Source organism: Dasypus novemcinctus, chromosome 20, assembly GCF_030445035.2.
Source record: "Dasypus novemcinctus isolate mDasNov1 chromosome 20, mDasNov1.1.hap2, whole genome shotgun sequence".
NCBI classification, from domain to species: domain Eukaryota; kingdom Metazoa; phylum Chordata; class Mammalia; order Cingulata; family Dasypodidae; genus Dasypus; species Dasypus novemcinctus.
In genome coordinates this window covers 53,077,011-53,102,165 of record NC_080692.1, presented here as the reverse complement: position 1 = coordinate 53,102,165, position 25,155 = coordinate 53,077,011, and the positions used below count along the sequence as shown (strand labels likewise).

General features: G+C 45.2%; 1 protein-coding gene and 1 long non-coding RNA gene across 5 annotated transcripts in view; both read right to left on the bottom strand.

Moving 5' to 3' along the window:
* The window catches only part of FGD4 (FYVE, RhoGEF and PH domain containing 4), a 216,161-nt gene that overhangs the window by 159,699 nt on the left and 31,307 nt on the right, over positions 1-25,155 (bottom strand). The gene's annotated exons all lie outside the window — the stretch shown is intronic.
* Positions 1,353-7,085, bottom strand: LOC105745127 (uncharacterized). Of its 2 annotated transcripts, XR_009182138.1 has the most exons (3): positions 5,850-7,085; positions 5,513-5,646; positions 1,353-4,892 (listed from the first exon to the last, which is right to left on the bottom strand). It is a non-coding gene; the product is annotated as an uncharacterized lncRNA (long non-coding RNA). The 2 variants fall into 2 exon arrangements; XR_009182137.2 differs by having other exon boundaries at positions 3,020-5,646; positions 5,850-7,025.

Below are 25,155 nucleotides of genomic sequence, written 5' to 3'. Positions count from 1 at the left end.
TCTAAAAACAGATTTTTCCCTCTTGGCTTTATGTCAAGAGATTTTGATCAACTTAGTCACATACACAGACACAAACATACTTGTACATAGACAGTCTTAATTACATTTCAGAGTGACTTTAGGAGCCACAATTTCAACCAATTTTTTATCAAGATACAGCTAGGACCACACGTACAAAAACATTATGTATCTAAAAATAAAGCATGATAAAAAGACAATAAACAAAGCCACTTATCTGCTCATAGCCCCACCATAATTCAACTCAACTGTATGTTATGATAAAATCATCAATAATTAGTTACACCTAGGAGACCAAGAATGTCTGCTTGGGAAACGGACTTGGCCCAGTGGTTAGGGCGTCCATCTACCACATGGGAGGTCTGCGGTTCAAACCCCGGGCCTCCTTGACCCGTGTGGAGCTGGCCCATACGCAGTGCTGATGCGCGCAAGGAGTGCCCTGCCACGCAGGGGTGTCCCCCGCGTAGGGGAGCCCCATGCGCAAGGAGTGCACCCCGTAAGGAGAGCCGCCCAGCAGGAAAGAAAGTGCAGCCTGCCCAGGAATGGCGCCACCCACACTTCCCCTGCCGCTGACGACAACAGAAGCAGACAAAGAAACAAGATGCAGCAAATAGACACAGAGAACAGACAATCGGGGGAGGGGGGGGAATTAAATAAATAAATCTTCAAAAAAAAAAAAGAATGTCTGCTTATCCTTACAAATTTTTGCCAGAATTACTAACTTGGGATGGAATAGTATAAACTTCTACCTTATGTCTGAGTTTTCTTTTTGTGCTTTTTAACTTCCAAACACAAAATCTAAATTTTTTGTGTTTGGTAAGTAAACTTCCTCTTTACACCTCATGTGACTCTTTTCATAACTAAATTCCTCAAACCTTTGGTACTTTGTCTACTTGTTAGCAAAGTTTTACAAATAACACTTTTGTACCCTGGGATAACAAGATAATTTTAGAAAACGTCTCCTGCAGTCCTATAGTTTACCCCAGAAATAGTCATTTTTTTAATAACAGCTTTTTGGCTGTGAGAAAAAAATGGGAAGTGTACATTTACTTCCTCAAGGTCACTTTGAACCAGAAATACAATTCTGGTCTGACCAGTTTAAGGTCTGGTTACTAAACCAGCTTTCTCTGAATTGGTAAGCTACCAGTGGGCTGGTCACTAGGAAACAGAGAATAAAAAGTGTGGGATATTTAAAGGGCTGACATGCTGACTTCTCTTCCTCTCCCTGTCCATCTCCTTCATCTTCCCCATCTCCTCTATTTTCTACATTGTGATTATGGAAAAAACTGCATTGGCAATAAGGGGAAAAACTCCAATTTCAAACAAGAAGCAAATGTTTCATTTCCTTTTATTATTAATACGTGGGAGGTAGCCTCAAAAACCATTTGATAACTTTAAAAAATACATGTTAAATCCTTTACTTCTATTAAATTTTACTGTTACAATAAAATTGGTTTACAAATTTGAGACAGTTCACAATGAAATGTGTGCGTACCAACGTATGTGACAGCTGGCGTTGAGAGGGGCTGGTCAAACGCAGTCTTGCCCAACTAATGAAGCACATGCCAGTGAGCCAATGTCTACAAGCCTCTGCAGTGAAGGGGAGGCTCTATGCCCAACTATTGAAAAGCACATGCCAGTGAGCCGCTGTCTACAAGCGTCTGCAGTGAAGGGGAGGCTCTATGCCCAACTAATGAAGCACATGCCAGTGAGCCGCTGTCTACAAGCCTCTGCAGTGAAGGGGAGGCTCTATGCCCAACTATTGAAAAGCACATGCCAGTGAGCCGCTGTCTACAAGCGTCTGCAGTGAAGGGGAGGCTCTATGCCCAACTAATGAAAAGCACATGCCAGTGAGCCGCTGTCTACAAGCCTCTGCAGTGAAGGGGAGGCTCTATGCCCAACTAATGAAGCACGTGCCAGTGAGCCGCTGTCTACAAGCGTCTGCAGTGAAGGGGAGGCTCTATGCCCAACTAATGAAGCACGTGCCAGTGAGCCGCTGTCTACAAGCGTCTGCAGTGAAGGGGAGGCTCTATGCCCACTAATGAAGCACGTGCCAGTGAGCTGCTGTCTACAAGCGTCTGCAGTGAAGGGGAGGCTCTATGCCCAACTAATGAAGCACGTGCCAGTGAGCCGCTGTCTACAAGCGTCTGCAGTGGAGGCTCTATGCCCAACTAATGAAGCACGTGCCAGTGAGCCGCTGTCTACAAGCCTCTGCAGTGAAGGGGAGGCTCTATGCCCAACTAATAAAGCACATGCCAGTGAGCCGCTGTCTACAAGCATCTGCAGTGAAGGGGAGGCTCTATGCCCAACTAATGAAAAGCACGTGCCAGTGAGCCGCTGTCTACAAGCGTCTGCAGTGAAGGGGAGGCTCTATGCCCAACTAATGAAGCACGTGCCAGTGAGCCGCTGTCTACAAGCGTCCGCAGTGAAGGGGAGGCTCTATGCCCAACTAATGAAGCACATGCCAGTGAGCCGCTGTCTACAAGCGTCTGCAGTGAAGGGGAGGCTCTATGCCCACTAATGAAGCACATGCCAGTGAGCCGCTGTCTACAAGCGTCCGCAGTGAAGGGGAGGCTCTATGCCCAACTAATGAAGCACGTGCCAGTGAGCCGCTGTCTACAAGCCTCTGCAGTGAAGGGGAGGCTCTATGCCCAACTAATGAAGCACGTGCCAGTGAGCCGCTGTCTACAAGCCTCTGCAGTGAAGGGGAGGCTCTATGCCCCACTAATGAAAAGCACGTGCCAGTGAGCCGCTGTCTACAAGCGTCCGCAGTGAAGGGGAGGCTCTATGCCCAACTAATGAAGCACATGCCAGTGAGCTGCTGTCCACAAGCGTCCGCAGTGAAGGGGAGGCTATGGCTGAGTCACGGGGCAAGGAGCCGGCGCGTACCTGAAGCGCGGTGAGCAGGACCAAGGACCTGAAATTAACCTCATTCAACTGTCATTCATTTAACTTTACAGCCACGTATGGTGGTGGACAACATAGATCTAAAGCCAGCATATATTTTTTAAAACACTTTTTATTTTACAATAATCATAGATTCACAAGAAATTGAACCGAGTGGTCCAGTGTATCCTTCACTCAGTTCCACCAATAGCTGCATCTTGTTTAACTATGGCACAATATCACAACCAGGAAAATGGCATTAGCACGATGTGTGTGCACAGCTCAATGCAATTAATCAGCACAGAGAGCTCCCCTGTGCTACCTTTTTATAGCTCCAACCCCCTTCTCTCACCATCCCCAGCCCTGGCAACCACTACTGTGCTGTCTCTACACTTCAGGTCATATCAGTGGAGTCATATGGCAGGTGACCTCCAATAGTCAGCTCTTTCCACTGAGCAAGATGCCCTTGAGATCCGGTCAGATTCTCGATTGCACCCAGTTTGTTCTTTTCGGTTGCTGAGCAGAACTTCGTAATGGGTGTGCCAGTCTGTCCAGGCATCCATATATTAAAGAAGAGCTTCGTAGTTTCCAGTTTTGGGCTCTAACAAAGAAAACTCCTGTGAACACTCATGCATACATGTTTGTGTAGACCTAGTTTTCACTTCTCTGGGATGTCTTTGAATGCCGAGCAGGCAGAGGCGACTGCTGTCCTCTTCCCCTGGTTTTGGAGCGAGCACAATCCTTGTCCCAGAAGCTTCGATCCTCATTCACCCTCCACCACTGAAGCAGGACTGACCATTTCATCAGGAAGGACTGATGAATCTCTCCTGGATTTAAGAACTGGTCCAACTTTTAGTAACAAAAACCTCTTATTATTTTTGAAAATATTTTTTCTATACAAAAACCTAATTTTAGAATTTTGGAACTTGAGAGGTGTGTAGAAAATTGCATATTTCTGAAGTTTGGGCTACGAGAGCTCAGAGTGATTAAGCGACTTGATGAAGGTCCCTCAGTAAGGTGGTATCATGCCAAGATTGGAACCCACATTCTCTGTTCCCCTACACAGGACACTGTCCAGTAGGTGATGCTGCACAGCAGCAAATGTGAAACTTTACAGGACACCTTCCAAAGGAGCTCTGCTGGACACTTACACATAAGCTTTCATTCATTTTATTTTTAAACAGCAAAAGCTCTTCAAGTCTTGAGTGGTACTCCAAAATGCAAAAAATGGGTAACAGTGGTACTGCTCTGGTTACGAAGGAAAATAAAAATGCACACATAATGCTCCAGAAATCATTAAAAAAATGAAAGTTTTAAGAAACAATCCTGTATTAAGAACACATGACATTAAATGTGATGTTGAAAAGTAAAAAGCCACTTGGAAAAGTCTCATTTGTCAAGCTATTGGTTTAGAGTGATGAAAATTCAAAATAAAATTGCCTCCTCCTCTTCTAGCTAGCAAAACACCGCGATGAGTCTGAATTCACTTGCTACTCTTAGATTAAGGCAACAGCACTGACAAGCACAGGTGAGGAGAGCCCTAGATGGGGGGAGTGGACCAGCCCCTCTTCTTTCCCCCGGCCAAGGCAGCCAGGCGGCAGCAGGCAGGACCGGCCAGGGTGCAGGCCTCAGCCTCCGCTGCCATCTCTCGGTGTGGAAGGTGCACCAGGGAAGGGGAGAACAGGCCTGAGGAAAGGCTCCTGCACCGGGCAGGTTCAAGCAGAGTGGAAGTCGGCAGCCCTGGGAGGCGGCAGAGCCAGGAGGCTCCAGAGGGTCACCACGGCAGGTTTTCCCAGGCCTGTTGCTCTGGCAACCAGCAGCAAGTTTTAACATCAGTACCTCCAGCAAGAGCTTGCTGGTGCTGCCTTCTGTTAGGCCAAGGCAGCGGCGGCCGGAAGTCGTCCCTTAGGATTTCAGCGCCTGCTGTGCCTGCTCCAGCCCGTCTTCTGATGCCAAGAGCGCACAGATGGGCCCAGAGGTTGCTGCATCTGATGAATGGGGACAGTAAGAACAACTCCCCTGTGAGACGGTGAATTACTTCTCCCAATTTTCACACTACAGTGCTCAGGGAAGTTCTAGACACAGGTAAATTCTCAACACATAGAAACATCAGCATACTACAATTTGTAAATATGTTCAATTTCAAGTGTATCTACTCTAAAAACTATGACTTTCAAGGAGAAAAAATATTTCAATTCCTTGAATAAAAAGGAATTAACCCACAAGTCTGTCAGTAGGGAATGGGTTTAAATAAGCTCTAGTACAGCTATTCAATGAAATATCATACTGCTCAAAAACTAATAAAATAAAGGAGGAGGATTTTGAAAGATTTGATGTGGAAAATCCCTTATACAAGTGAAAAAGCAAGTTGGAAAAGGTATAATTCCATTTTTAAGTAGCTATATACAGTTTGCATATGCATAGAAAAAAACCTGGTAGAAACCACCCAAGTAAACAGGCACCACAATCTGGGTGGGAATTTCACTCCTACATAATACCTTGTTATAACCTTTGTTGTTTTCTATAGTAAGCACATATATCTTTTATAATCATAAAAACGATAATGCTAAAGTACACAGACCCTTCTTTAAATATAACACGCTTTTACCTGAATTTGTTCACACGGTTTTCAGTGTTCTTTTTTCTTTAGGATTCCAGCAGCTCTGATCTGTTTTTAGAAGAGTGTCAGAAGCTGCTACATGAGCTATTTTTAATTAATGAACATTTTGTTGTAAGAGTTCACTGGAAAAGAAACACCACCACTTCTGTAAGTTAAACTAATGAAGAAATGTTTGCTGTCTAGCATAAAAGTAGTGAAAAACGTTTGTTATGAAAAACGCATTCTACTTGTAAAAGGTATTAAGTGATATGCAACATTTAGTATTAAGAATTAATCTCAGATAAAATCTCAAGGAGCAAACCTAAATTCTATTTACTTAACTTACCTTAAAAAATAACACAGCATTCGTTACAGAGTAAGCACCCAAAAGGTGACTAAATAGACAGATGTAGGAGAAATAAAATAGAATAAGATTACTTGTGAGACAAATATGTATTGAGCAACTATGCACCAAACACTGTGCTACACTGACTGGAAGACTTTCAGACTGTGGTTGCTCTGTCTCCAAGTATGAGCAGCAACAAAACGGCCCCTGCAAACAAAACTTGGCTAGGTTCTCCCAAGACTCACATAAGGAAATGGGCTTGAAGGATAGCTAGTGCAAACTTGTTAAGGTTTCATCTACCCAATCCCTTGCCCACGGGTTGCGGAGCCCAAGGCAGGCCTGGGAAGACGGGCGGCGAGAGGGTGGCAGAAGCTGCTGGGGTTCGGCCCGAGTTCGTGGAGTCCCACGAGGAACTGGGAAGGTTGCCCGAGGAGGCCCGAGGAGGCCCGAGGAGGCCCGCGCCAGGAGCCGAGCCCTCGGGGCGAGAGCGCGCCAGCCCCCCAGGACCCCCGCCTCAGCCCCGGCTCTCCACCCCAAGCTCGAGCATTTGCAGAATGCTTCACAACTTATAAAGCGCTTTCTTAGCTCCTATTTTTCTTGTTTCAAACAGGTGTCGGGGTTTTCCTCGGAAGGGGCCGTTGCCTAGACGTGCCGGGCTCTGACCGACGTGCTCGGGTGCAGCGGCTGGAGGCTCGGGGGGCTCCCCGGTCGGCGTGAGGGCGGGGTCCCGGGAGGCCCTGCCCGCAGCACGTCCCAGGGGTCTCCCTCGGGTCGCAGCTCCACAGGGCGAGCCGACCAGGGGGAAAGGGCGCCGGGGAGCGGGGCCTGGGCGGGCTGTCCACCACCGAGAAACTGGAGAGGGCCAGGGCCCCGACTGGCCGCGCCTGTTGGAGCCCGGGTGAGAACCAGGGCCGCGCAGGCCACACCTCCCCTCGGGGACGCGGCGCAGAAGCCACGCGGCAGGAGGCGACCTCGGCAAGCTGCGGCCCCGCCGCCCCACGCGACAGCCCGCGGCAAGGAGGCAGTCAGCCGGGCCTCGAAACTCCACACCAGGAGGCCTCGGCTGCCACCAAATCCCCCGCGGGCACCCCTCTAACGGCACCACCCCAAGTCCAGGGCCCGCGGAGCCCAAAGACGTCAGCCTCTCCCCCCTCCCCCGGCAGGTGGGCCCGGGCCCCGGCCAGCCTGGCCCACGGGGCTCCCTGAACAGCCACCCTCCTCTCACCCGGAAGTGCTGCTTCCCCTAGCGCTGCTGGCCCGGAAGTGCTGCTTCCCCTAGCGCGGCTGGCCCGGAAGTGCTGCTTCCCCTAGCGGTGCTCACCCGGAAGTGCTGCTTCCCCTAGCGGTGCTCACCCGGAAGTACCATTTCCCCCAACCTCTGTTCACTGGGAAGTGCTGTTTTCCCAAGTTCTGCTCCCGGGGAAGTGCTGCTTCCCCCAGCTTTCTCTCTCTGCCCCTCCCACTTATCTCCCCAGGGGTGCCTGGGGCTTACCCAGGCAATTTACATACTTGTAATTACTTTCCTCTCACTAAACCAACATTTTGAAGAATTCCTTGCATATAAATGCTCTTTAAATGTATTTTGTCACTTTCTAGTTTCTTTTCCTCTCATTGTCGTAAAGTACATCCTGACAGCCCCTACACCTCTCAGTCTTGTCTTTAAACTCAATTGCAAACTGGAGTTGCAGGTAGAATAGAAGTTATTATACACAACTGGGAGATGAAGAACTAGAGGCAAAGACAGATCAAGAGATTTGTACAAATTCAACTAAATAATGTTCAAACTACAGTTATGACCCATTTTCTTTTAACTCTTAATTTATCGCTGTGTTACATAGAGAGGTACATTACATCCTGTTTAAAAGCACAGGATCTGGAGCACATTATACTGACTCTACCACATATGAACCATGATCTTCAGTATCAAGTCAAACCTCTGTGCATTGGTTTTCTCATGTGTAAAAGTTGGGACAATAATAATCTCTCCCTTCATTGGGGCATTGAGAAGATTTTATGAGATAAAATGAGTAAAACACTTAGAACACTACCTGGCACTTGATAAGCACTTAATACACCTTATCAATTATTATTTTTAGTACTAGTCATTGTAGTTACATCACCTTGTGATGTTTGCTAAATGCTCTACCGCATTTGTCCTTTCCCTTTAATCTCTTGTAGAATCATAAAAAATTCAGCTACACTTATTCAATCATGACTTATCAAGTGTTTAATTTTCACACCATGCTTCATTGGGTCATATGCAAATTAGTGCTTACTATAAACTTTGAAAGAAACTTGAGATAGAAAGGAAATCAGAACTTAAAACGTATTTCTACCTCATGGCATCATTTTCTAGAACAATGACAAAACAGTCTTCACTTGGCTACATTTTAAACCCAAGTAGCAAATACATTGTGTGGTCCTCTTCCACTACCTTCATCCACAACATCTAATTACTCTTCCCCAATGGACTAATGCTTTTCCAGTAAATGGGCAGGTGGTCAGGAGACCAGAGTTTTCATTTAAATGTGTACACAAACTTTTAGGACTCAGTTTAGTCCACAATGATACCCCTGCTCCCCTACTTCACAAAGACAGAAAACACGACAGATCATAAAACGGGAATTTACCATAGGATTCCAGGTTTTCTCTGCAGATGGAAAAATAAATATTTGTGGGGATTAGATCATCATTTCTCTAAATGAAGGTACTTTAGCTATATAAAGTTCAAGGTCAGAAAGAATGAATTAGTGACCTTCTTTAAACACTGATATTTGAATGATACCTCCTTGTGCTCTACTCTAATTTATTTGTCTCACAAAGAGTTAATATTTTAATCCACCCCAAAGTATTCTTGATATCAACATTCTTAAGTAGGATAAGGGGTTTTTGTATCAAGATTTTTAGTATTAAAACAGCTTTATGATAAAGTTTAAATCCTTACTCTCTCCTGCTCACTATATGACTTGGAATAAGCTACTTAATCTCTTGAATCCTTGAGTTTTGTTTGCTTCTTGGCTGTTTGGTTGCCATTGCTATTTGGAATAAAGATGACAATTTGACCTTTTCACTCACAGAATTTATAAGATCACATATACAAAGTTCTGGGAAGGAAGGCCCTTGGTCAACACTTGCTCCCCAACTCAATCAGCAACTGTGGCATCAGTCTATTTCACTCAGTAGTTTACATTTGAATTTTGAAAGTTGTCTCAAGAGTATCTGCAAGTGATGTGACTCAACACAAGCCCAATGATCCAAGAACTGCAGGAAATTAAGCAAAAATCCACAAAAGAAATACAGGCTAAGTTTCAGCAAACATCAGCTGTGATTCTCAGTACTGAGTTTGCATTTTTTTCAGTTCTCACTGCATTATATTATAACTATGGTACAAGAGGGAGATGAGTTGATGAAAATTTCAATGCCTTTAAAACACTATGTGGGGGAAATGGATATGGCTCAACCAGTTGAGTGCCCGCCTACCACACGGGAGGTCTTGGATTCGCATCCCAGTGTCTCCTAAAGAAGATGAGCAGATGCTGCACCCACCGCAATGAGCAGATGCCTAAATGAGCAGGTGCCACAAGCCAGCAGATGCCACAGCCCGTGGGGAGCAGATGTGGCTCAGGCCATGGGCACTCGCCTCCCATGTGGGAGGTCCCGGGTTCAGTTCCCGGTGCCTCCTGGAGAAGGTGAGCAAACAACAAGCAGACAGACCAGACAATCATCTGGGAAGGGGGGTGATAAATAAAAATAAGTAAATAAATAAATCTTTACACACATACACTATGTAGGCCTCTGATCAAGATGCAGAATGAGAAGCTTCAGGGTCCTGTTCTCCACAGAAGCTTTGAACAACCAGCAAAAAGTGGCAGAAACTCTTTCTCAAAGCTCCAGAAAACAGCTAAAGTTTTGCAATATCAGGACAAAGTACTGGATGGAAAAGGCAGAATGCCCCGGCCCCCCGGCGGCCCCTCCCCTGCCCTGCCCTGCTAGGACGGGCCCCTGGTTCTGGTTCCAGGAGGACAGAGCAGCCTCGTGCACACACTGGAGCGTGGCCCAGCCTCTCTGGTGGAACCTGAGGGACTGAACCAGGTCACATACCCCGAGCTTGGCATCCCTGCGTGGAGAAGGCGACTCACAGAGCTCTCCTACAGGATGCTACGGGACAGCAGTGAAAATACGGCTGCCTGGGAAAAGCAACCGGGGGCCGTGAGACACAGCGTGCAGGGCCCGGGACCGTGAGGAAACTGTTTCCTAAGGAGGAGGACATTCGTATCTGAGTAAACTAGGGATTTCCTAGGGCCACACACGCATGCCCAAGACACACACACCGAAAGCATGAGGGAGGTCCCTACACTTTGGCCTCAAGCTATTCTCTAAACTCATCGTACAGATAAGCTCTGGAGGAGAGTGCTCCTACAGAACAAACTGTAAAGACTGGGAATGGTGCTCTCTTTTCTTCCATCTTTCGTTGCTACTGGTACTACTGTTAACTCCTGGCATTCAAGGAAAGATCTGTCACACTAGCTGGATGCTACCTGAAGGAGCAGATGCCTTTGTGACTAATTCCAGCAACAACACATAAAATTGTAAATGTCAAGGTTTTGACAAAAGATAACAAAACATACAAAGAAACAAGAGCAATGGTTCAGGCCAGGGAGAAAATTAAAATGTAAGAAACCACTAATGAGGACAAGAACTGGGATGACCAGGCATTCCAGACAAAGGGTTTTAAAAAGCTGTCCTGGAGGTGGATGTAGCCCGGTGGTTGAGCACCTGCTTCCCATGTACGAGGTCCCAGGTTCGATCCCCGGTACCTCCTAAAATCTTTAGATAAAAAGTGGTCTTCAATATGCTTAAGAGCAAGGGAAAACATGGACAAAGAACTAAAGGAAATCGGGAAAATAATACATGAAAATGAAAAGAGCAACAACAGAGAGATGGAAATTAAGAGAAGGAACCAAACAGAGCGGAGGACCACAGCAAAAGAAATGAAAACTCCCTGAAGGGATTTAATAGCAGAATGGAGATGGGAGAAGAAAGAATCAGTAAACTTGACTATAAGATGATTCAAACCATCTGGACTGAGGAGCAGAAAGATGAAAGAAGAAAAGAGAGCAGAGCCTGAGGCCCGTGAGATGCCGCCAGATGTACCAATACATGCATGTAGGAATCCCAGAAGAAAAGAGAGAACAGTCAAGCAAATCACAACGATTTCCCAAATTTAACAAAAGCCTTGACTATACACATGGAAGACACTTGAACTCCAAGCAGGATAAACTCAAATAGACCGAGATAGTACCAAGTTATGATTAAACTGTTGAATGCCAAAGATAGAGAGAGAATTCTGAAAGCAGCAAGAGAAGCAAACATCGCACACAAGGGAGCCTCAATAAGGTCAAGGGCCAGTTTCCCATCAGAAACCGTGGAGGGAAGACAGCAGTGGGATAATGTATTTTAAGTACTGACAGCAAAAAATTGCCACCCGGGAACTCTGCATCTGGCAAAATGGTCTTTCAAATATGAGGGAGAGATTAGGACATTCCCAGATAAAGAAAAGCCGAGAGAGGTTGTCACCATTAGACTAGCCCTGAAAGAGATGCTGAAGGGCATTCTGCAGATTGAAAAGAGAAGACACTAAAACAGGTAGAACCACGTCAGAGCTAGAGGTCTCCGCTAAGGATAACGGCATGGGTAAACATGAACGCCAGACTGCTGGACTGCTGGCTTGTAACTCTGCTTTTTAATTCACACAGGATCTAAAATGCAAATGCATGAAATGTAATGATAAATCAGTGGTTTTGGACTCTAAGGTACGCAATTGGCGACAAGAACTACATAAGGTGAAGGGACGGCGGGGTACAGGAACACAGCTTGTGTGTACTATTGAAGTTACGCTGGGACCAAAGCAAACAAGATTGTTACAGATTTAGGGTGTTAAATTTAAGCTCCACCTGGTGGGTGTGGACCCACCCAAACAGCTTCCCTTGAAGGAGCCACTTCAGTTACGGTGTGGCCAACCGACCCAGCTTGGACCTGGCTCTGTGCCCTGGAGTCCTTGAGAAGCAGAACGAAATTCAGACACAGAGGAAGAACGCCCGAGAAGCTCGATGCCAGAGCCCCAGGGAACCCGGAAGAGGGAGGGAGGGACTTGCCATGGGACACAAAGCCCAAGGGAAGCGGAAGCCACCCCCAGGTGCCCGGGCTTCAGGGAGGAAGCACTGCCCTGCTGGCCCCTCAGCTCTGGACGTCTCCTGCCTTCAAAACCATGAGCCAATACATGTCCATTACTTAAGCCAACCCGCTGCATGGAATTTAACAGCCAAGAAATGATGACACCATGGTAATTACAAAGAAATTATCAGAGAATACGCAAGCTCATAGAGACAGAAAGTGCAGCACAGGTTGCCAGGGGCAGGGAGCAGGGGAGATGGGGGTTAACGCACAGTGGGCGCAGGCTTCTATGGGGGAGACGGTAAGTCTCTGCAGTGGGTGGTGGTGAGGGCACCACGGCACGGTGACTGTGATTCATCCCACTGAATGGTACGCTGGGGGTGGCCGAGATGGGAGGTTTGCACTGTACAATGTTCCCACGATTTAAAAAAGGAAGAACTAAAGAGACAACAACAGTTAAATACAGTATGTGACCCTGGTCAGGACCTAACAATGGAGGAGAAAGGACTCAAAAGGATACAGCCGAGACATCTGAAGCTGTTAGAATTCACTGTGAGGTTTGCATCGATAGTAAATGTCTTGAACTCGATGGTTGCATCTCAGGTGGTCGTACAAGTGAGTGTCCTCATTCTCAGTAAATGAACACGGCGGTGTTTACGCAGCCAATGAGCGTAACACATACAACCTACACTCCCGTGCTCAGAAAATGGACTGACAGGTGGACAGACGGACAGAATGATGTAGTAAATGTGGCAAAGTGGTAACATTTGTGGATTGGGTATCTGAGGAGATAGGGATGTGTTGGAGTTCTCTGTATGGGGTTTGTATTATTCATATCTTTGTGACTATCCTGTAAGTTTGGAAGTATTTCAAAATAAAGTTAAAGAAAAAATATGTGAAGCACCAAGGTTAGAATCCAACTTTAAATGTCACGAGAGACATAATTTCATTTTGATTTTGGGTCTGGATGTTGTCGACCTGAAGACTGTCAGTTAAGAGAGAGAGACAGATCTTTTTCTTTAAGGAAGGAGGTTTTTCAAACAGTTGCATCATCCCATTAGTGGGTCACATTCGGAAGAGAACAAATGTATCAGAGTGTACAGGCACACAGTCGGCGTATGTTTTACTTCACACACCCACACACACATAAATGCACACATATACAGAGCAGTGACGAGCTGCAGTCAGAAAAGTTGGAAAGCACTGTTCTAAAGCATACTCACTGACTGTTCTCCTTCTGGAAACGAGTGGAAAGCAGTACACACTCAGTTTCCATGGTAACACTATGTTTAAAAAAGTCTATTGCTGTGCAGAGAAAAGGAAGACTATTTAAAAGGCTGGACTGCAAACAGCAAAGTTTTCCCTTTAGCAATCTGATTGTAACTGATCATTTAATAAGCCCAGATAACGAATGAAAATTCAAGACACAGACAGGAGAGATGAAAATAATTATTAGGGGAAGGGCAGGTAAAGAGGGAAACACATTCTCAGTTTCAGGCCTGGGCCAGGGACTACGCCAGGCACACAGGTTTTCTCCTTAATCCTCACGATCCTGTAGTACCACAATGCGGTCACAACAACGGTGCACGTGAAGCGCTTGCCCAGGCCCGCAGGGGCAGGTCGGCTGTGCCACAGGGGCTGCATGCACAGGCCTACGTTCAGGGGAATGACAGGCAGACAGCGGGCTCCAGGACGTCCTCCAGGCTCCCAGTGCTTCCGTAAATAGAGTTTGCTTAAAACAGCTCAGTTGGCACAGAACCTGAACTGAGAGAGCAACACCTGCCGGTAACAAGCTGCGCGATCCCGGGAAAGCCAACTCTATGGACTTCTGCTTGTATCTCTATCAAAAGGGTAACTATGCCATACCTCCCCGATGGCAGAGCTTTTGTGAAGTTTCTAAGAGCTACGATTTTATGATTCATGCTTTTCAGATGTCGTCTTCTAAGCAACAAATTCCACTGCCAGAAGCTTCATCACCAGAAGCAAAAGGGGCACAGCCGCAAGCTCGAGGGCGCCCTGCCTCCCCGCCTGCAGGGCTGGCTGACCAGCCCTCACCCTGCAGGTCTCCCAGGACAAGCTCTGGCCTCTGCCCTGCCACCCAGGGCAGCAGGATCCACGTGGCTGTACATCAGGAGTGCCCTCCTTGGGCTCAGGAGACAGATGGGCTTGGGCCACGGCCCCAACGGCGGGCCTCCTTCCTCAGCCACCGACAGGAGCCGAGACACGGCTCTTTGACGCTTTGATGCCACCCATTGGCTACCCGCACATCCTACGCTGTTGTAAGAGAAACTTCACTTCCAGAGGAGTCGCGGGTGACAAGCCACTACATGCGCTGACACTTACAAAACAACGCTTAAAATCAAAGCACGAATGGGCTTTCAAAGACTTTAAGGAGCCACACAAGAAGAGAATGGCTCTTCTTAGACGTCATCGCTCTCAGACTCACGGCCATACCGCACCTCCGGGCGTCGCAGGAGGCGCTCGCAGCCTAGTGGATGTGAACGGAGTGCCGGGAAGACACTCGAGGGCCCTGGTTAAATTCATCGCTGCTCCGCAGAGTCTGAATTCGCCGCATGAACTTGGGAGAACTCCCCCTTACCGATTTCTTGGCATCAGCAGTCTCCCAGCTCGTGCAAGGTCAACTTCCAGAATGCATACTTAGGGAAAAATCCCTTTAAAGGAGCCTTTAACAACCCCTGTGATCAAAACAGTGTCCGCTGTCTCCAGCGTTTCCTAACTCTCTGCTGGTTCCTACTTACATTCAAAACAGAAAAGCCTTCTGGAGTGTGTGGCAGTTTGGGTATTATTTATGAATTCTAAAAAGAGATAGAGATGATGTTTGTAAACTGGTCAGCTCCTCTGAGCATGATACCTTTTGACTGATTTACATTCAAAGGCTTGACGTTTACTTGATTATGTTAGCATTAGGGTTTTGATTTCACCAGGTCACTAGGGCCTGCTCCGTGGTGGGGCTGTATAAACAGACGCTCAGTCAAGACGACAGAGGTGGGAGATCCGCAGGAAAAGAGCGAGCTCCATAGACACTGAAGAGGATCCTGCAGCCCTGGGGAGAGACACGAGCCTGATAGTCCACAGCTGACCTTGTGAAGAGAACAGAGCAGCTGAGCCGGGAAAGAAATGAGCCCTGGGGAGAGAGACGAGCCTTATGCCAGCCCACAGCTGGGACTGGAAGAAGCTGAGGGCCTTAAGAGGAAGGAGCAAGGCTGAACCCAGCAGACACTGCCTGCCATCTTGTGTCAACAACGACAACAGACTTTGGGTGAGAAAGTACCTCTTACAGTACCTTGAGTTGGGCTCTTTAGGGCTGTAAACTTCTACCCTTTATAAAAGCCAACAGACTTCTGGTACTTTGCATCAGCACCCCTTTGGCTGACTAACACAGAGTGTTCCCCTCATGGTTAGCCTAAAAGGCACAAAGCGCAGAGTTACATAGTACATTTCATTTCCTCAAGTTGTCCCTTCTCCCCAAGGGGGAAAACACAGCAGCTAATTCCCTTTGCATCTTTTTAAAAATTAATTGCTTGACAGAGGGGCAGAACCATCCAGAAAGAGAGAGAGAGAAGGAAGCTGACACTTAGCATCAACTATGTGACAGATGCTGCGCTGGCCTTTTTCATAGAGTTTAGCTTTTTCAAGGAAAATGAAAGCCACGTTCCCAGAGTCAGAGGCCACAGTGTGGAATCCCAGCTTTATCAGTTATAGAGGTACAAACCTGGTAAACCTGTTCCTTAAACTCTCTGAACCCTGGTTTCCAACTATGTAAAATGGGAATAAACTTTCTCTCAAGTTTACTCAACAGTCAAGCATAGTGCCTGTCAACTGCTGGCCACGTCCTTCCCTAATTGTCACCCCACTTCTACTTTCCCGAAACACTTTGGGGTTTCTGTTTTGTTTTTGCTACTTAGGGACTCAAGGGTTTTTGTGCTAATAAACCGTCTTCAGCCTTTACCTATTCTGAAAAATGTTTGGAAGCCAACTTGGACAAACATGAAGTTTGCTTTTCAATATAATTATATAACGGCTTCCTCCAAGATGAAAAACAACTAGTGAGTGGTACGTCCTCAACGACATTGGCACAAAGGCATTAAACACTGGAGAGGAGGTATACGTGGATGACAGCGTAAGTCCGTGACCTTGAAACAGAAAAGGGAGGGGGCAAATCTAGGAGAAGATGCTGATAGCAGCAGGTATTATCAAATGCTTAGCCATGTGGGGCGTCGGGGCGTCGGCTTAGCCATGTGGGGCGTTGGCTTAGTGGTATGGGGGCATCCTGCACCGCTGTGTGGCACACGCCCCAGCAAAGGAGAACCATGACACAGCCGGGAAGGCCACGTGGAGAACACAAGAGTAGTTTTCCTACCAACTTTCTTATCCAGATATGCAAGTTTACTTGTTATTAACTGCTGGTATTGTGCAGAAGTCAAATCTATACCTGACAAGGTCACCGTTAGAAACTTTAAAAAGAGGAAAAGAGAGGGCAACCATCACAGAGGTCACAGAGCAAAGGGCATAAACTCTGGGAAATGGAAAAGAGCAGCAGATACTTGCATTTTAAAAATGCACAGCATTCCTGAAATTCCCCAGGAAGGTTTCTGTTTGCTTCACAGCACCTCTTGGTGCCCTGTGCGAATTCCAACTCCACTTCTGCTACTTGTATAAAATCAAAGCAGGGAAGTGGACGTGGCTCAACTGATAGAGCATTTGTCTACCACATGGGAGGTCCAGGGTTCAAACCCAGGGCCTCCTGACCCTTCTGGAGCTGACCCATGTACAGTGCTGATGCACACAAGGAGTGCCGTGCCACACAGAGGGGTGCTCCACGCACAAGGATTGCACCCCGTAAGGAGAGCTGCCCCATATGGAAAAAGCGCAGCCCACCCAGGAATGGAGCTGCACACACGGAGAGCTGACACAGCAAGATGATGCAACAAAAAGAGACCAGATTCCCGGTGCCGCTGACAAGAATACAAGCGGACACAGAAGAACACACAGCGAATGGACACAGAGAGCAGACAACCAGGGGATGGGAAGAAATGAATAAAAATAAATAAATCTTTAAAATAAAATAAAATAAAAGCAAATCAATAAACCCCTGGTAAAAAGATGTCCAAAGAGGTAGAGAACACACGAACAAATGGAACTGTTACTACTAAACCATGAGCCAAAGTCAAAGACACCAAGAACCCCGAGCGGCCAAGAACCCTCCACTTAACAAGAAAACAAAGCCAGGAACAGTGAAATGGCATCCTGCCTTTCCACACACACTTCTCATCCAAAACATGAAAACTGCTGAAGGGAAAATATGCTTCCCTCACTGAATATGCTACTATCAAACAAACGAGAAGAGTCGGCACTAACTCTGTGATGAATACGTTACACACCCCAGACTCACAGGTAACACACCTCCTGCAGGTTTGCTGACTCACGGAGGGCCAGTAAGAACACTCATAAAAATGTTCTACTTCTAGTCTAACTAGAGAAAGCACTTACTTGTATTGTGTTCTTCTGTCAGGTAGTGCCCAGTTCCCAACAAAGCAATATGTATAAAGAGCATGGGTTGTAGATCTACACGAAACGCGAATCGGCAAATCCTTGGGCAAGGCCTTAAACTGCTCTGAGCCTCGGTTTTGCCACCTGTGGAATGGCAATCTTCCCCTCAGGGGGCTGCTTGTCAGCACTCGCTCAAGAAGCACGTGCACAGGAAACCACACTGCCTGGCCCCCAGGAGAATCGAAGACCCTCAAGTGGCCCCACGCTTCCATAGCAAGGAAACCTCAAGCAGCACGTCTCCACGGTGATGTGCACTGGACTCACTTGGGGACGGTGGAGGTGGGGGCAGGTGTGTGTGTGTGTGTGTGTAACAAACCGCCTGGTGCTTCTTGCAGCACTAAGGGAATGACTTCTCCCACTTCAAGCCCCGCTCAACTCCTTTCTCTTACTATCAACAGGAGTCTTGGGGCACACGCCCCGCAGAGCTTCTCCTCACAGTCCTCTTTGCCGTAGTTTTACAGTTTCTCTCTAAACAGTCATCTCAACACTTTTCCATCATGCAAGCCATCAAAACTCTTTGACTCTGCACCACAGGATCTGTACATTTAAAAATTCTGTACATATACTACTGTATGAGAACTTTTAGTAAAATGATACAAAGATAAAATTAAAAGCAGCTTTAAATATTGACTTCATAACATTAGTTAATATCTCAAGGCATAATAAAACTGAAGACAAGGCTCATACTTAACAAGGGATGCTACCTCAGATACTGAAGAACCTTCATGGCAATTCTAATTTTATTTTTTTGGTCAATCTTCCTCTCCTAGACATTGTTTCTGTATCATAATGTGACAGAGAGTTCCTGGAAATTTAAGCTCTACTATTAACGTGTTGTGTTGGTCACTCATTGTGGTGGTTTGGAACGGTATGTACCCCAGAAAATCATGTTCTTAAAGCTAATCCAAATAAATAAAATAAAAACAAAACAGAACAAAATTATAAAGCTAATTCATTCCTGGACCTACTGACCAGGCCACTTGCGTTAAGACGTGGCCCACCTCGCTCAGCTGGGCCTGAATCCCCGGGCTGGAGGGCTTTGTAAGCGAACGAGGGGGGTGCGTGCAGAAGCAAGAAGCTGACATCAACAAAACCTGAAGAGAAGGGAGAGGCCAGCAGATGCCACATGTGCCCTGCCATGTGGCACAGGAGCCAGGACCGCCAGCAGCCGGTCTTTGGGGAGAAAGCATCGCCTAGCGATGGCTTGATTTGGACATTTCATCTGCTTCAAACTGTGAGTGACTAAATCCCCACTGTCCAGGCTGACCCATTTCATGGTATTGCTCTGAGCTGCCTCGGAAACTAAAACGCTCGTTTTGTATCATTAGCCTTAACTTCAAACTGTGGTTTCTTTAAAGGAGTATTTTCAAGCTCACATATCATGTTGTGAGAGTTTAGATCAAGCTAGATAACATATTCCATAAATCCATTAACCAAAGCATATATAAACTGTGACATTCAGCAAAACGCTATATGCAAAGGACAAAAAGCCCTGCTGAGGCAGGTTAGTACCGGCACCGGAGGAGATGAGCCACAACAGGGCCCGCAGACCTCCCTGGGACCTTGAGTGCAACCTTGAGGCCTCAGTTTCTCTTTCTGGGACCTCCCTTGGCCCCAGCTATTCCCAAAGGCCTCACCACTGGTCCCACCATTGGTGGGACAGCCAGTAACAGTGGGGGACGTCCCCTTCACATCAGTGGAATAATGAACAGTTTAAAAGGTAATCACACGAGGCAGAGCTCGCTCTCTCTGCCCAGAGGAGCTGCACCAAATCTTGGTGTGTATTTCCGTCTTTATCTCCCGTTTCTCAGCAAGCTCTGTTCTTTCCCCCACTTCCCAAATAAATTCTTTTTACTGGCTTAACTAAACTGGCATGTTCATAAATTCTTCTATGCATCACAGCCAAGAACCGAGAGGAGTCCAACACTTCTCATCCTCCCTGCCACACCCCCTGAGTGGAGGAATTCCTGCTCTTTCAGGATGCCGTATGCACCAAAAGGAATGCAACAAACAAGGATGCGACAGCAGTCCAGGGAGTCACCACTATACAATAAGTGTTAATAAGACTTAGTTTTTCAGTCTATATATGTCATTACAGTAGGCTTAATTTTTAAAATACGAGTAAACAGAGGTTCTAATAATTTCTCCCAACACCTCTACTGTCAGGTACACCCCAAGGGTTCACACACCCCAGTTGGCCTTGAGCTCTTAAAACAGCCTCTAACAATGTGTGTCTCCCCCCTGCTCCAGCCTGCCTTCTGCACTGCTTACAACTGTTAACTTTCTAAATTACAAATCTAATCATGTCACCCTACTGCTCTTCTCAGAAATCCTCAAGGGCACTCTACAGCCTACAGGTAAATCCTCTCGTCAGCATGACATAAAAAGTCCAGCTCCAACGCTCCATCCGGCCTCGTATCTCACCAGTGCCTTCCTCCGCAGCCCCACCAGATTGCTAGATGTTTCCCTCACGTGGCCCTTCATCCCTCCACCCATCCAGCTCATGTTCACCGGCTGCCTCTTACACACTAGCCTTCAGGGACGATAACTGCCCCCTTGTCCTCACCACGAGGGCTCATTTTCCCAGAAAGATAATCATCGAGTAAAAAACGTCACAGCATAATGTGAAAAGAACTCTACCAGATTTTAAACAAGGGATTATGGAAACCTAGAGTCAAGGGCGGCCTTCTTGGCACCTTGTGTTTTACAGGTGCGGCCGCCTTCGCCCAGAACACACTCCCCGTAGGCGCCGCCTGGCAGCCTCCCACAAATCCTTCCCGTGCAGTTCAAGGTCACAGCTTTTACTGGAAACCGCCATAGAAGATTTGGCAGCTTCTTCCCTGGGGCTCTATGTCACATTGCATACATTGTTACAACACTGCTGATTCATAATGACATTTTCAATACAAATTTTGTACAAAGGTCAACATTCATATGTTGAAATGGAAGAGCTGGACAAAGCTGCAAAGTAATTCTCCCCCTAATGCCAGCTATCAAACTGTTAAAGTTAAGATCTGCCCTTCAATAAATACAGTCACTCCTCAGGTGTTGTTTCCCAACTTTTAACGTAAGTGTAATATACAAAGAGAAATCTGCACCTTCCATGTTCAGTGGATTTTCACCCACCGACCACAATCCAGAAAACTATACGCATCTCAGTCATCACAAGTCTCAGCAACTCCCTGGTCATCTGGATTCTGGATACTAAGGGAATGATAATCTAGCTTTTACCTACTGTAGCTTCCTTTGGACATAAGAATTCTTTCTTTTAAACAGTTCAAAATTGAGAATTCAAACAAAAATAAAAATTATAACAGGAAAATATTTTTATGAACAAATAAGACATTTTAAATTGAGTCAGTTGTGTATTTAGTTTCCCCTATTCATCTGAGATGGTCTAACTTATTACCTATAATAAATACATATAAGCATATAAGCATAAATACTATATAATATATAAAAATATATAAGTATATATTATATATATAATAAAAAAACAAATATCTATTTTCCTATAAAATACTTTTGGATTTTTAAGTGTATAAGCTTTATTTTTCAAGTCTTTATTTTTGTTGGAGATAAATAAATGCAAAAGCTTGCATCTTTAAGAGGCTTAAATTTATTTTTTGTGATCCTTATACTATCAATAGCCAAACATCCCCCCAAAAACCACAATATATCAATAAAACTGATGTGTCCAGTTTCTGCTGACCCAGCTCTTGCTACCTTCTAAACCCTCAAAACTAATTCCAATGAGCTGGTGATTCCACAGATTTCTAAAGTAACATCACTCCTGTTGATGATTTCCCTCCTGCCAAAAGGACCAGTAAATCCAACATAAGACCTGGATGCTTTAGACAAATCATTAAATTCTGTGCACCTAAGTATCCTCATCTATAAAAATGGGGATTGTATCACTAACCAAAGTATACAGATCAAGTTCAATAAGAAGGTGATGAGTTCCCAAATAAAAAGCTCCTTCCAAATGCATTATACCCATGAATTATTGCTATTAAATCCAGAATAACGAACCCACAGTTAGAAGTCATATAATAGAGCCCTGACCCTACTACTAATCTGTTGGATGACTTTAAATCTCTCTGGGTCTCTCAACAATAAAGTAAGAAAACTCAACTGGACCACTAGGTCCCAACAACCGGGTGATGGAGCCCCTAGCACTCATGAACCGCTTCGCAGGACACGCTTGTGCGGGAGAAAATAAAATGTTGATTTACCACCTAAATTCAGTTCTATCACTGACAGTGGACTCTTATAAGCAGAAAATATCACCACAGTATACGTATTAAAAATAAAAAACAGCCACAGGGGCGTGGGTGTAGCTCAATGGCTGAGCACCTGCTTCCCATGTACGAGGTTCTAGGTTCAAGCCCCAGTACCTCCTAAAAAACAAAACAAACACACACCATAGCCACACAAGCATTCAAAGCCATTTGGACAGAGAAAATGGGCTGTTGGAGCTTTCTGTTAATTTGCACTTATTTGTGCCTGTGATTTCCCCCTGAATCCAGTTAATAGTCCCCAGCCAATGCATAGAAGTACTAAAAGTCAAAAAAATTTTTTTTGAGTGAAACATTTTTAAGTGGGGAAATCCTGCCATTGTCCAATTGTTGGCCATTTATTCTCTGACTTGGGTGCAGAGCCTTTCCCCAGTCCTGGGAGCCGAGCGGCAGGACAGGTTTGGCTTCCACCGCGATCTGCCCTCACTTTACATCTGCTGCACACTGATCTGGCACGCGAAAGGCCGTATTTTTCCATAATGCTCTGATACGTTGAGCTTTTAATAAGAGACCCCAGCACGTAACACATACTCCCACAGCATGACCTGCTGAGGGCTGGGGCTGGGTTCACTGGAGACACCAGAAGCTGACCGAGAGCCGGAACGGCGCATACTGTTCTTCATTCATTCACTAAAGCACGCATCTTTCCTTCGAAGTGGCCCTGGGCCTTAGATATTGGAAATTTCCCTCCACGCCCCACAAACCATGACATGTGCTTGTGATGTTACTTGTGACATGCACTGGGTAGTCTAATTCCAAAATGAGGGTGCTGTAAGCAGGTAGAAAAATGATCTAGTTACTAGAGCTTGTCTGAAAGGACCACACTGTCTTTGGACAGTGCTACTTCGGGGCCAGCTGTCCTGAACGAAGTTAATGGACAAAAATAACACAGACAAATTTCAGCTAAATTATAAAATGTCTCACAATGCTTCACCTTTCCATAACTCTAATTTCTAGTGTTCTTTAAAAATAAACTATAAACAGTGTTGACACAGAATATTTAAAACAGCACTGTTTGTCTGGATAAAATTAGGTATTTCCTATAAGTAACTTTCTAACACCATAATGTAGAAAACCTTTAAAAAAAAAAAAGTAGAAGATAGGAGCTTTATTTTGCTTTTAAAATCTAAAAGTTTCCAAAAACTTTAATACCTCCGTCATATGCATTCCTGCTCGTTCCAGAGCTCAGAACAGGTCACACCAGTTCCCTTTCTCTTACTTTCCATCTGTCCCAAATATCACCCCATCAATGCAGAAACAATGCACATTCAAACTACTTGTAAAAAGAAAGGGGGAAAAAAGCAGAAGCCGAGTTCATTAGCAGATCTTTGTGCCTCAGATACAAATGGGGAAACAGAAGTCTCAGCTATTCAAACCAGAATATGCCAGATTACGTATGCACAGAAAGTTATATTTTAAAGGACTGCATCTCTTTGTGGAAAAGGACCTACTGGACTTCCTTAGAATGTACAGTGGCCCTAATGTTTCTTAACATTCAGGAGTTCTTTCAACACAGCGTTTGATTACTATAGTAAGCTCTTTCTGGATTAAGCACACTTAAGGTTGTAAGAACATAACCTGAAATTTTGAGGTTTTGGTTGAAATAGACAAAATTATATTAATGACAATAACAACAAAATCAAACCCATCAAAAAATTTATAAGTAAATCCTTCCATCAGTTATTTTGCCTTCCACACTTAACTCCTGGGCTTTGAGCACAGTAAATTCTCCTAAAGTTGGCAATTCCAGGAGAACCGAGGGTACTGCATCCTTACTGCAATACTCTCACAAGAGTCACTAAATAGCAATTATTCAGGTGCCAAGAAAACAGGAAAAAGGAAGGAAAATAGATAAGCTAGAGGATGGCTGCTCCCAGTCGAGCACATTTGCACCCTCTGTTCTCCTGAAGCCACAGTTGCAGCATATTTTTATCACCTTGCAAAAATATCCAGAAAATGGAAAAGCTGGCATAATGCATGTCCTGAATTTCAACAAAATTTAATAGCTTTTAATAATAGCTATAAGAGAGGGAAAGCATTTGCTAATGACTTCATTTATATTACGATGAAATAAAACACTCAACACAGAATTTTAGCCAAAACACCAGCTAGAAATAAGAGCGCCCCCGACTGCCTGTCCCCGGCAGCTGTGCTTGTGGGGCACATGCAAGAGCTCTCTCGAGGGGCAGGCTACCGCTACTGCAACCCCAAGAACTCCTTTTCCATTTTAAGTACTCGAAAAGAGAGGAACAGGATCACAAAATCTCCTCCCGACCTTGTGACTACCAGCTGTTATTTTATTCATTCTCGGTGTAAATTTACAAATCTGAAGGCAAGGATGTTCAAACTGGAAAGTTTTGTAAATATAAGGACGAGGTTTCCTTATTCAGAATCCAGCAATTTTATACTAGATCGTGCTGCCCCCTAAAGGCTGAAGATGCTAAAAACCTTCCTGTGTCTAACAACTAAACATACTCTCAATACACATCACATGCTCAAATTCAAGTCTGGATAAATACCAGAGAACATACTCTGCTTATTTTATTACCGGGACTATTTTTCTAATTTCTAGGTAGATGCTTAGATTAAACTATTGAAATGGTTAGGGGGAAAAAATCTACCACATATGACCCAACCCTGAAGATATTCTGCTGTCAATCACAAAAACGGAATGTTAATAAATGCAAATATCTCAAAATATATGCTGTAAGTTTATATGCAATTATATTGATAGTTTTCTTTAAATAACTAAAAGAACTATATTGATATATTTCATAATTTCTTTTAAAAAACTCCATGTATACAGGAAAAATTTTACCTTTAAGTCTATTGTCCCACTAAGCAAAATGTAAAATGGTATTTCTCAACACTGCAAGTACATGTGAATGAATGCACACTGGCAAGGAACTGCTGCTGCGTGGTCCGAGTTCACAAAATTATTGTTCAAGAAAACACTGAGATGAATAAAACGTCTTAATTCAAGGAAGTCAAGAACAATGCAACCTTCCTCACTTCTTTTGGCTTCATGCTGCTTCATTGTGTTTGGTAATAAAAGATCTGGCAAGCGCGACTTTCCAGCGCCTGCACAGGGGGCGATTCTGGAGCCGTTACCGGCGGCTAAACATGCTGTGAGTACAAAGCTCATTCTAAGTAGGTCAAAGCCACCCCAAGCTGTTTAGATCACAGGACTTTAAAACTCAGCTGCTCCACCCACAAGGAAAGAAAAAAATCGCAAGATACATTTTCAGAAATAAGAACGTCGT